The sequence below is a fragment of the Rhinoraja longicauda genome, chromosome 11 (genome assembly GCF_053455715.1).
Source record: "Rhinoraja longicauda isolate Sanriku21f chromosome 11, sRhiLon1.1, whole genome shotgun sequence".
In the NCBI taxonomy this organism is placed as follows: domain Eukaryota; kingdom Metazoa; phylum Chordata; class Chondrichthyes; order Rajiformes; family Arhynchobatidae; genus Rhinoraja; species Rhinoraja longicauda.
The window spans coordinates 5,252,773-5,265,905 of NC_135963.1; positions in this window are offsets into that span (position 1 = coordinate 5,252,773).

Consider the following 13,133-nt stretch of genomic DNA (forward strand, 5'->3'; position numbering starts at 1 on the left):
GCCCTCCACAACGTCCCGTCACGTTGCAAACTGTGGTTACACCCCCGAGTCACTCGGAGAGGAGACTCCACAGCGCACCCTGTGTACATAAACATAGAAAACAGGTGCAGGAGGAGGCCGTTCGGCCCTTCGAGCCTGTACGCACCGCCATTCAATGTGATCATGGCTGATCATTCTCAATCAGTACCCCGTTCCTGCCTTTCTCCCCCATACCCCCTGACTCCGCTATCCTTAAGAGTTCTATCTAGCTCCCTCTTGAATGCATTCAGTGAATTGGCCTCCACTGCCTTCTGAGGCAGAGAATTCCACAGATTCACAACTCTCTGACTGATAAAGCTTTTCCTCATCTCCGTTCTAAATGGCCTACTCTTTATTCTTAAGCTGTGGCCCCTGGTTCTGGACTCCCCCAACATTGGGAACATGTATCCTGCCTCTAACGTGTCCAACCCCTTTAATAATCTTATATGTTTCGATAAGATCCCCTCTCATCCTTCTAAATTCCAGTGTATACAAGCCTAGTCGCTCCAGTCTTTCAACATATGACAGTCCCACCATTCTCAATCAGTACCCCGTTCCTGCCTTCTCCACATAACCCCTGACTCCGCTATCCTTAAGAGCTCTATCCAGCTCTCTCTTGAATGCATTCAGAGAATTGGCCTCCACTGCCTTCTGAGGCAGAGAATTCCACAGATTCACAACTAAGCTTTTCCTCATCTCAGTTCTAAATGGCCTACCCCTTATTCTTAAACTGTGGCCCCCTGTTCTGGACTCCACTGATTATGGCCTTCCCCCCATATCCCTTGATTCCACTAGCCCCCAGAGCTCTATCTAACTCTCTTTTAAATTCATCCAGTGAGTTGGCCTCCACTGCCCTCTGCGGCAGAGAATTCCACAAATACAGCAAGTTACCAAACGCAACAAGTGACCAAACTATAGGAAAAACAACAAAAAGGCAGGCACAACTCAGCGGGTCAGGCAGCATCTCTGGAGAGAAGGAATGGGTGACGTTCCGGGTTGAGACCCTTCTTCAGACTCACAAATAAAAGTAACGATGATCAAGGAAAAATGGGGCCCACAATGGTCCATTGTTGGCTGCGGGCTAGTTATACAGACAGTGAAACTCAACAGGACAACAGTGCAGAGAGACACAAAATTCTGGCGTAACTCAGCGGGTCAGGCAGCATCTGTGGGGAGAAGGAATGGGTGACATTTCCGGTCGAGACCCTTCTTCAGACTCACTGCACACAGACTCAGTCTGAAGAAGGGTTCCGAAACATCACCGATTCCTTTTCTCCAGAGATGCTGCCTGATCCATTGAGATGCTCCAGCATTTTGTGTCTATCTTCTGCGTAAACTAGCATCTGCAGTTCCTTCCGACACAGAAGAAAAAAACGGCCTCTAGGCAAACAGAGACGTGAAGGACTAGCGTTGAAGGGCCATCTTGGTCAGCATGGGCAAGAAGCAATTAGACAGCCGCATGGGCAGGACAGGTTTAGCGGGATATGGGCCAAACGCGGGCAGGTGGGACTAGTGTAGATGGGGCATGTTGGTTAGTGTGGGCAAGTTGGGTTGAAGGGCCTTTTTCAACGCTATATGACTATGACTTTATGACTCCATGAGAGAGATCCAGATCTGACCACTAGGGCAAGTTGGGCTGAAGGGCTTGTTTCCACGATGTATCACTCTATGACTCGATGAAAAGGAGATAAAAAGCTAGGCATGGAGAAGGAAGAAATGCAGATGTTGGATTGAGCAGAACACAAAGTGCTGGAGAACTCAGCGGGTCAGGCAGCATCTGAGGAGGGAGAAGGGGACATTCCATGTGGGATCCTTCCTCTTCTCGTAGCAGAACGAGAGTGCGGTCCTGAGCTACCATCTGCCTCACTGGAAACCCTCGGACTATTGAATTGTGAATTGTGGATGCAGACAATAGACAATAGGTGCAGGAGGAGGCCATTCGGCCCTTTGCGCCAGCACCGCCATTCACTGTGATCATGGCTGATCATCCACAATCAGTACCCCGTTCCTGCCTTCTCCCCATACCCCTTCACTCCGCTATCCTTAAGAGCTCTATCCAGCTCTCTCTTGAATGCATTCAGAGAATTGGCCTCCACTGCCTTCTGAGGCAGAGAATTCCACAGATTCACAACTCTCTGACTGAAAAAGTTTTTCCTCATCTCAGTTCTAAATGGCCTACCCCTTATTCTTAAACTGTGGCCCCTGGTTCTGGACTCCCCCAACATTGGGAACATGTTTCCTGCCTCTAACGTGTCCAACCCCTTAATAATCTTATACGTTTCAATAAGATCTCCTCTCATCCTTCTAAATTCCAGTGTATACAAGCCTAGTCGCTCCAGTCTTTCAACATATGACAGCCCCGCCATTCCGGGAATTAACCTAGTAAACCTACGCTTCTTTTTACATATGACAGTCCCTCCCGTCCTGGGAATTAACCTCGACCAGCACACAAATCAACCTCCATCGACTCCATCTGCACCTCACGCTGCCTTGGTACGGCCAGCAGCACAATCAAGGATGAGTCTCACCCCGGCCACTCCCTCTTCTCCCCTCTCCCATCGGGCAAGAGTTACAGAAGTGTGAAAACGCACACCTCCAGATTCAGGGACAGTTTCTTCCCAGCGGTTATCAAGCAACTGAACCATCCTACCACAACCAGAGAGTGGTCCTGAGCTACTATCTCCCTCATTGGTGACCCTCGGACTATCTTTAATTGAACTTTACTGGACTCTACCTTGCACTAAACGTTATTCCCATTATCCCGTATCTGTACACTGTGAACGGCTCGATTGCAACCATGTGTAGACAATAGACAATAGACAATAGACAATAGGTGCAGGAGGAGGCCATTCGGCCCTTCGAGCCAGCACCGCCATTCAATGTGATCATGGCTGATCATTCTCAATCAGTACCCCGTTCCTGCCTTCTCCCCATACCCCCTGACTCCGCTATCCTTAAGAGCTCTATCCAGCTCTCTCTTGAATACATTCAGAGAATTGCCCTCCACTGCCTTCTGAGGCAGAGAATTCCACAGATTCACAACTCTCTGACTGAAAAGGTTTTTCTTCATCTCCGTTCTAAATGGCCTACCCCTTATTCTTAAACTGTGGCCCCTTGTTCTGGACTCCCCCAACATTGGGAACATGTTTCCTGCCTCTAACGTGTCCAACCCCTTAATAATCTTATACGTTTCGATAAGATCTCCTCTCATCCTTCTAAATTCCAGTGTATACAAGCCTAGTCGCTCCAGTCTTTCAACATATGATAGTCCCGCCATTCCGGGAATTAACCTAGTAAACCTACGCTGCACGCCCTCAATAGCCTTTTCCGCTGACTGGTTAGCACGCACCAAAAAGCTTTTCACTGTACCTCGCTCGGTACAGGTGACAATAAACTAAATTAAATGTAACTGCAGATGCTGGGTTTTGCCTAAGGTAGACGCAACATGCTGGAGTAACTGGGCGGGTCGGTCAGGCAGCATCTCTGGAGAACATGGAGTTTAATGGGGGCGAGGTTAGAGTAGGTCAGGGAGTGGAAAAGTTGAGACGGTTGATGTCACGCCGGCAGTTGGAAATAAAAAGGTCTGAAGAGGGTAGACGGCCGTCCAGGGGGGTGTCCAAGAGGAGGGGGGCCAGTGGAGACAAGGGAAGAGGTCATCACCGGGTGGTGTGGACTCCTTCCCATAGAAAAAGGCACGGATATATATATATATTTTTTTTTTTCGAAGAAGGGTCTCGACCCATCCTTTCTCTCCAGAGGTGCTGCCGTCCCGCTGAGTTACTCCAGCATTTTGTGTCTAACTTCCAGCGTGGATAGGGTGTCATGAGCCTGGGTTCCAACCCAAAATGTCACCCATCCTTTTTCTCCAGAGATGCTGCCCGACACGCTGATTTTGCTTGAGCATTTTTTGTGACTGTCTTTGGGATCCTTCCTCAGCCCGAACCTGGGGCCTGGGGTGGGGTAGGAGGGAGAACGCTGGAAAAGCATTGGAGTGTAGTGGTGGAATCATTTTGTCGCCTTTTATCTCCTTCTGATAGAGTGGTACAGCATGGGAGCAGGCCATTGCGCACGACTTGCCCACACTGCCCGAGATGCCCCATCTACACTAGTCCTACCTGCCCACATTTGGCTCATATCCCTCCAAACCTTTTGCACCACAAATCATCTTTAGTCTTTGCCACCCATCTGCCAGTCATTTGGATAACCGCTGGGAAGAAACTGCCCCTGAAGAAACACCCATCATCTGTACCCACCTATCTCTTGCCAGGCTTTGTCCTCCCCTACCCCTCTTATCCAACTTTCTCCCCACCCCCTCCCCCCCCTCCCTCTACAATCAGTCTGAAGAAGGGTCCCGACCCTCAAACGTCACCCCATCCTTTCGCTCCAGAGATGCTGCCTGACCTGCTGAGTTATTCCAGCGATTTGTGTCTCTTTATTTGCAAATCAGAATCCGCAGTTCCTTGCATCTACGCAAATGGAGGTAGTTCTTGTTAACAAGCGTGGGCGGCACGGTGGCGCAGCGGTAGAGTTACTGCCTTACAGCGAATGCAGCGCCGGAGACCTGGGTTTGATCCCGACTGTACGGAGTTTGTACGTTCTCCCCGTGACCTGCGTGGGTTTTCTCCAAGATCTTCGGTTTCCTCCCACACTCCAAAGACGTGCAGGTTTGTAGGTTAATTGGCTTGGTGTAAATGTACAAATTGGCCCTTGTGTGTTGTGTGTATAGAATAGTGTTAATGTGCGGGGATCGCTGGTCGGCGCGGACCCGGTGGGCCGAAGGGCTTGTTTCCGCGCTGTATCTCCCAACTAAAATAAATTAAACTAATCAACGTCTCACGGCATAATGGCACGGCTGGTAGTGCTGCTGCCTCACAGTGCCAGGGACCCAGGTTCAATCCTGACCTCAGGAAACTCGAGTGGAGTTTGTACATTCGCTCTGTGACCGCGTGGGTTTCCTCCGGGTGCTCTGGTTTCCTCCACATCCCAAGACGTGCAGGTTTGTAGGTTAATTGGCCCCTCTGTAAAAATCACCTTTAGTGTGTAAAGAGTAGATGAGAAAGTGGGATAACACAGAACTGGTGTGAACTGGTGATCGATGGTCGGCGTGGACTCGGTGGGCCAGAGGGCCTGTTTTCATGCTGCATCCCTAATCTAAACCAAACTATCTGGCACATGAGGTGCAGATAGAGTCTTGGTCATAGAATGATACAGCGTGGAAACAGGCCCTTCGGCCCAACTTGCCCACACAGGCCATCGTGTCCCAATTACACTAGTCGCACCTGCTTGCCTTTGTCCCATATCCCTCCAAACCTGTCCTGTTCATATAAGACAGGCAAGTACAGAACTGTACTTCAGTTCCGCTGGAAGGAATCAAGGAATTAAAGGAATCAAGGGATATGGGGAAAAAGCAGGAACGGGGTACTGATTGTGGATGATCAGCCATGATCACATTGATTGGCGGTGAAGGCTCGAAGGGCCGAATGGCCTCCTCCTGCACCTATTTTCTATTTGTGGGATCCAAGTCGTTCTGATTACAATCTGGCTTCAATTTCTGCACCTAATCTTCAAGCTGGGAAGACTGATGGAAGAAAACTCGCAAGACTCTCAGCGGAGGTTTACAGTTAATCCTCCTGCGTAGAATTTTATAGATTTATGCAAGGATACCATCTGTTACGTAGCAGTTCCAAAATCAACATCGTGGCTCTTAATGTCAGACGTATTTCCCAGAGAATTGTAGCCCTCTCTTCCTTTTCACCGTCCACATTAATCCCCTTTACTTGGTCCTCTCAAAATCCTTTTCAAAATGGGCAGTGGTCAGGATGCAATCCGGGCCTCTGGCGCTGTGAGGCAGCAACTCTACCGCTGCGCCACCGCGCCGCCCCAATAGTTCCACAAGGAAGCATGCAGTCTCTTGCTTCTGAGTAATGCGCCAGGAATAGATAGCTATCTGATTACAACTGACACTGAAATCATAACAAGATCAAATATAAAAGGAATATTGCAAGACAGAATGATTAAACCTCCATTCCAATTTGACATTTACTTCCTGCAGCATAACTCTGAGAAATCAGATTGGCAATCCGTGAGACAGAAGTGGCGTACAGAGATCCTTTACTTATAATTGCCCCCGAACTGGAATTATGTTGAGTTATGGTGGTGCAGCCGTAGAGTTGTTGCCTCACAGCGCCAGAGGCCTGGGTTCGATCCTGACTACGGGCGCTGTCTGTACGGAGTTTGTACGTTCTCCCCGTGACCTGCCTGGGTTTTCTCCGCGAACTTCGGATTCCTCCCACACTCCAAAGACGTACAGGTTTGTAGGTTAATTGGCTGGGTAAATGTAAAAATTGTCCCTAGTGGGTGTAGGATAGTGTTAATGTGCGGGGATCGCTGGACGGTGCGGACCCGGTGGGAGTAAGGCCTGTTTTCGCCCTGTATTAGTTTAGTTTAGTCTAGTGATACAGCAGAGAAACAGGCCCTTCGGCCCACTGGGTCCACGCTGACCACGCTGGCTATTGAGGGCGTGCAGCGTAGGTTTACTAGGTTAATTCCCGGAATGGCGGGACTGTCATATGTTGAAAGACTGGAGCGACTAGGCTTGTATACACTGGAATTTAGAAGGATGAGAGGAGATACAAACTGTGGGGCCAGGTTCAGCTCAAACTCCATCATCAAGTTTGCTGATGACACTGTGGTGGTGGGCCGGATCTCCAACAACGATGAGAAGGCCTACCGGGAGGAGGTGGCTGATCTGGCACTCTGGTGTCAGGACAATAGCCTCCTCTTGAATGTCATTAAAACAAAGGAGCTGATTGTGGACTTCAGAAGGGCTAAACATCCAAGGACGTACACGCCACTGGAGATAAATGGGTCTATTGTGGATAGGGTGAGCAGTTTCAAATACTTGGGAGTCCGCATCGCAGAGGATCTGACGTGGGCAACGCACATTGCCGCACTGGTGGGTAAGGCTAAGCAGCGCCTTTACCATCTTAGACAACTGAGGAAATTCAGAGTGTCTCTGAGGATCCTTCATTGCTTCTACTCTGGGGCTGTAGAGAGCATCCTGTCCGGCCACATTACAGTCTGGTTTGGGAACAGCTCTGCCCAGGACAGGATAGCCCTGCAGAGAGTAGTGCGTTCGGCAGAACGCACCATGGGAACTACACTCGTCCCCCTGCAGGACCTATACATCAGGAGGTGCAGATCCAGAGCAAGCAAGATCATGAGGGACCCCTGCCACCCCAGTAACGGACTGTTCCAAATGCTACGATCAAGCAAACGCCTCCGCTGTCACGCTGTGAAAACGGAGAGGATGAGACAGAGCTTCTTCCCACAGGCCATCAGGACTGTCAACTTTTATAACCCCAGAGACTACATTTTTGTCGACACTAATAGTAACTTATTAACTTTATTTATATGCTGTAACTGTAATTCTTTTTGTGCACAACCCGCAGGCATTGCCACTTTCATTTCACTGCACATCGTGTATGTGTATGTGACAAATAAATTTGACTTGACTTGACTTGACTTGAGATCTTATCGAAACGTATAAGATTACTAAGGGGTTGGACACGTTAGAGGCAGGAAACATGTTCCCAATGTTGGGGGAGTCCAGAACAAGGGGCCACAGTTTAAGAATAAGGGGTAGGCCATTTAGAACTGAGATGAGGAAAAACTTTTTCAGTCAGAGAGTTGTGAATCTGTGGAATTCTCTGCCTCAGAAGGCAGTGGAGGCCAATTCTCTGAATGCATTCAAGAGAGAGCTAGATAGAGCTCTTAAGGATAGCGGAGTCAGGGGGTATGGGGAGAAGGCAGGAACGGGGTACTGATTGAGAATGATCAGCCATGATCACATTGAATGGCGGTGCTGGCTCGAAGGGCCGAATGGCCTCCTCCTGCACCTATTGTCTATTGTCTATTGTCTATTGACCAGCGATTCCCACATATTAAACTATCCTACACACACTAGGGACATTTTTCTTTACAATTACACCAAGCCAATTAACCTACAAACCTGTACATCTTTGGAGTGTGGGAGGAAACAGAAGACCTTGGGGAAAAACCCACGCAGGTCACGGGGAGAACGTACAAACTCCGTACAGACAGGCACCCGTAGTCGGGATCGAACCCGGGTCTCCGGCGCTGCAAGCGCTGTAAGTCAGCAACTCTGCCGCTGCGCCCTGTGATCTCTAAACTAAACAAAACTTAACTAAACTAAAAGCAAACCAACCCACTTTCCAAAGTCATATGGTATGTTGGATAAATGGCCTCTGGGAAGAAAATTGTCCTCAGTGTGTAGAGAATGGGATAACCATGAATCCATGCTGTAGCTGTACACTAAACCATCTGGAACCTGAGATGGAAGGCAACAAGAAAGTTAGAAACACTTAATACTCTGCGGATGGAAAAACTGAATCAACATCTCAGATCAATACCATTTCCACCATTGAATCAATGACAGTCTCAGCATAAAAACAGGCCCTTCGGCCCGCAGGATCCATGCTGCCAATTGATCACCCGTTCACATTAGTTCCATGTTATCCCATTTCCCCCTACACACTAGGGGCAGTTTTACATCGATCATCAACCACCCGACACACTAGGGGCAATTTACAGAAGACAATTACCCGACAAATCTGCCAGTCTTTGGAATGCGGGAGGAAACCAGAGCACCCGGAGAAAACCCACGTGGTCACGAGGAGAACGTACAAACTCCGAACGGACAGCACCCGTAGTCAGGATGGAACCCGGGTCTCTGGCGCTGCGAGGCAGCAACTCTACCGCTGCGCCACCGCGCCGCCCCAAGAGGTCCACAAGGAAGCATGCAGTCTCTTGGTTCTGAGTAATGTGCCAGGAATAGATAGCAATGTGATTACAACTGATACTGAAATCATAACAAGATCAAATATAAAAGGAATATTGCAAGACAGAATGATTAAAACTCCATTCCAATTTGACATTTACTTCCTGCAGCATAACTCTGAGAAATCAGATTGGCAATCCGTGAGACAGAAGTGGTGTACAGAGATCCGGTACTTGTAGTGGAGCATTGCCCCCGAACAGGAATTATGTTGAGTTATGGTGGTGCAGCCCTAGAGTTGCTGCCTTACAGTGCTTGCAGCACCAGCGATCTGGGTTCGATCCCGACTATGGGTGGTGTCAAAGACAGAAACATTGAAACATGGACAATAGGTGCAGGAGGAGGCCATTCTGCCCCTCGAGCCAGCACCGCCATTCAATATGATCATGGCTGATCATCCAAAGTCAGTACCCCGTTCTGGCCTTTTTGCCCCATATCCTTGATTCCCTTAGCCCTAAGAGCTCTATCTAACTCTCTCTTGAAAACATCCAGTGAATTTGTGGCAGAGAATTCTGTGGCATAGAATTGCACAGGCTCACAACTCTCTGGGTGAAAAGATTTTTCCTCATCTCAGTCGTAAATGGCCCACCCCTTATTCTTAAACTGTGTGACCCCCTGGTTCTGGACTCCCCCAACATCGGGAACGTTTTTCCTGCAAAGCTTCAAGAAGACAGCAAGGGGCAGGGAGTGGTAGAGTGCCTAAAAATGCTTGAAGTCCTCTTCATGTTTTTATAATAATTCTGCCCTTTAAAGGAGGTTGAAAGTGAGCGTGTGTAAATGGCACTCCCTGCAGTCCACTTTAACCAGATTCTGTTCTCTGTTGTCAAAGGACAAATGGCAGTGGTAACACAATAAAATAAGGTCGGAAGGGTAAAGGGACGTTTGCTTCTCTGTGACGGGGTGGGATTGGGCTGAGTTTAATCTGCTGTGTTTTTCAGGGGAATGCATGATTTATAATTGTTATAGACCATTTGGAAGAAGGGAAAATGCTGAAGTGCCTGCTTCAGTAAACATCACATCAAAGGAAAACTCAGTATATAAGAAGCAGATGAATCTTTGTTCAATCGTTGAGCAATCTCCTGGATTGCTCGCTGCGATCACTGTATTTGGCGCTCTTGAATAAAGTCTTGATGGTCTTACCCAATAGACAATAGACAATAGACAATAGGTGCAGGAGGGGGCCATTCGGCCCTTCGAGCCAGCACCGCCATTCAATGTGATCATTGTTGTGATATTGCTGGGACTACTTTGTGTATCCCAAGGACTACTTTGTATGCCTGTGTATATAAGTGATTGGTGTGATTAGGCGGCCACTCTGGATCGAGGCGGCCTTGGAATAAACAGCCTGGAGTTAAGCTCCACCATGATAACATCTTAAACATGTGTACTCGTGGTCCTTCCAGAGTCACAACAAAGGTACAACAGGTACCGGCCGGACCACGAAGTACAACAATCATGGCTGATCATTCTCAATCAGTACCCCGTTCCTGCCTTCTCCCCATACCCCCTGACTCCGCTATCCTTGTGTTGTGTTTTAAAGTTTTTCTTCAGCAGCGCTGACTGTACGGAGTTTGCACCTTCTCCCCGTGACCTGCGTGGGTCCTCTCCAAGATCTTCGGTTTCCTCCAGCCGCTCCAAAGACGTGCAGGTTTGTAGGTTAATTGGCTTGCCGTAAATTCAAATTGCCCCTCGTGTGTGCAGGATAGTGTTAGTGTGCGGGGATCGCTAGTCGGCGCGGACTCGGTGGGCCGAGGGGCCTGTCGGAGAGCTGTGAATCTGTGGAATTCTCTGCCTCAGAAGGCAGCGGAGGCCAATTCTCTGAATGCATTCAAGAGAGAGCTGGGTAGAGCTCTTAAGGATAGCGGAGTCAGGGGGTACGGGGAGAAGGCAAGAACGGGGTACTGATTGAGAATGATCAGCCATGATCATATTGAATGGCGGTGCTGGCTCGAAGGGCCGAATGACCTACTCCAGCACCCATTGTCTATAGTCCATTGTATCTCTAAAGCTAAACTAAACTGATTGCTTGGCGTCTTTGCTTAAATTTTTCCCCACACTTTGTTGCTGAGACTATATCAGTAAGAGCCAGCAATCACAGTAATTTCCAGACAGAGACAGGAACTGATCAACTAGTGGACCCCTCAAGGGATTGAAATGATTATCATTACTTCTTCTTCTTCTTGCGTTTGAGGCAGCAGAAGTTATGAAGCTACTTCTGCTTCCGCTGTCTCTGTTTGTTGTCGTTCGCCTGAGGTCAGTTGACAGGGCTCACCACGGGGAGGTCGACAACATTCAACATATGAATGCCAACATACCATTCACTTTCTTCACTGCCTGCAGGTGCAGCAGTGTATGTTGGCATTCATAGCAAGGGGATTTGAGTATAGGAGCAGGGAGGTTCTGCTGCAGTTGTACAGGGCATTGGTGCGACCACACCTGGAGTATTGCGTACAGTTTTGGTCCCCTAATCTGACTAAAGACATTCTTGCCATAGAGGGAGTACAGAGAAGGTTCACCAGATTGATTCCTGGGATGGCAGGACTTTCATATGAAGAAAGACTGGATAGACTCGGCATGTACTCGCTGGAATTTAGAAGATTGAGGGGGGATCTTATAGAAACTTACAAAATTCTTAAGAGGTTGGACAGGCTAGATGCAGGAAGATTGTTCCTGATATTGGGGAAGTCCAGAACAAGTTTTTTTTTCACACAGAGAGTGGTGAATCTGTGCAATTCTCTGCCACAGAGGGTAGTTGAGGCCAGTTCATTGGCTACATTTAAGAGGGAGTTAGATGTGGCCCTTGTGGCTAAAGGGATCAGGGGGTATGGAGAGAAGGCAGGTACGGGATACTGAGTTGGATGATCAGCCATGATCATATTGAATGGCGGTGCGTACAGGCTCGAAGGGCCGAATGGCCTACTCCTGCACCTATTTTCTATGTTTCTATGAGCTCCATCATTACTTATTAACGCTGACACTTTGCAAATATTTTAAGCACAGCGCATCTAGAAAGCTGGAAGTGGACGGATGGGCTGTCATTTGCCTTGTCAGCAGCAAAAATCAATGTTCCCAATTCAAATACTCTTATCAATTTAGAGTCTGAACTCACGCCACTGGAGACAGAAGAAGGGGAATGGGGTTGATGGGACTGGGCTGAAAGCCCACCATGGACATATAGGGCTGAATGGCCTCCTCGGCTAGTGTGAAAGCTGAGGTTATATGAAATTCAGAGAGAGACCAGAGGGCACAGCCTCAGAATAAAATGATGTAACTTTAAAAAGAAGATAGGGGAGAATTTCTTTAGTCCCAGGTTGGTGAATCTGTGGAATAGATTGCCACAGAAGGCTGTGGAGGCCAAGTCAATGGATATTTTTACGGTGGAGATTTAGAGATTGTTAATTAGTACGGGTGTCAGGGGTGATGGGAGGCCAATTCTCTGAATGCATTCAAGAGAGAGCTAGATAGAGTTCTTAACGATAGCAGAGTCAGGGGGTATGGGGAGAAGGCAGGAACGGGGTACTGATTGAGAATGATCAGCCATGATCACATTGAATGGCGGTGCTGGCTCAAAGGGCCGAATGGCCTCCTCCTGCACCTATTGTCTATTGTCTATTGTCAATAAGATTTTGAAATGTTCCCACTCTCTTAGAAAAACTTTGGAAAGTGATGCCACTTGTCCAAAGACTCCAGCTTCTTCTTAATGATGAGCCCAGATCAAGAATTGAATTGAATTGAATTATTGGCCAAGTATGTACACACACACAAGGAATGTGCCTTGGTGCTCCGCTCGCAAGTAACAACACCAACATGCAGTAAACAATTACGAATAAAGCATAAATCATTAAAACATTAGGAATACAACATTACAGTTTAAACATGCGAGTGAAATAAACCAGAGCAAAAGGAAGCTACAGACTTTTGTTTGTTGAGTAGAGCTAATACTCGCGGGAAAAAAAGCCGTTTTTATGTCTGGCTGTGGCTGCTTTGACAGTCCGGAGTGGCCTTCCAGAGGGAAGTGCTTCAAAGAGTTTGTGTCCAGGGTGAGAGGGGTCAGAGATGATCTTGCCCGCTCGCTTCCTGGCCCTTGCAGTGTACAGTTCATCAATGGGGGGAAGGTTGCAGCCAACAACCTTTTCAGCCGATCGAACGATCAGTAAACGGAGACTTGTAATCATCCCACCTTTATATATCTAGCTAGCTGGCCGTACAGCTGCTCCCTGCTTTTAGCCTCCACCGTTGCAATCAGAAATGGACCGAG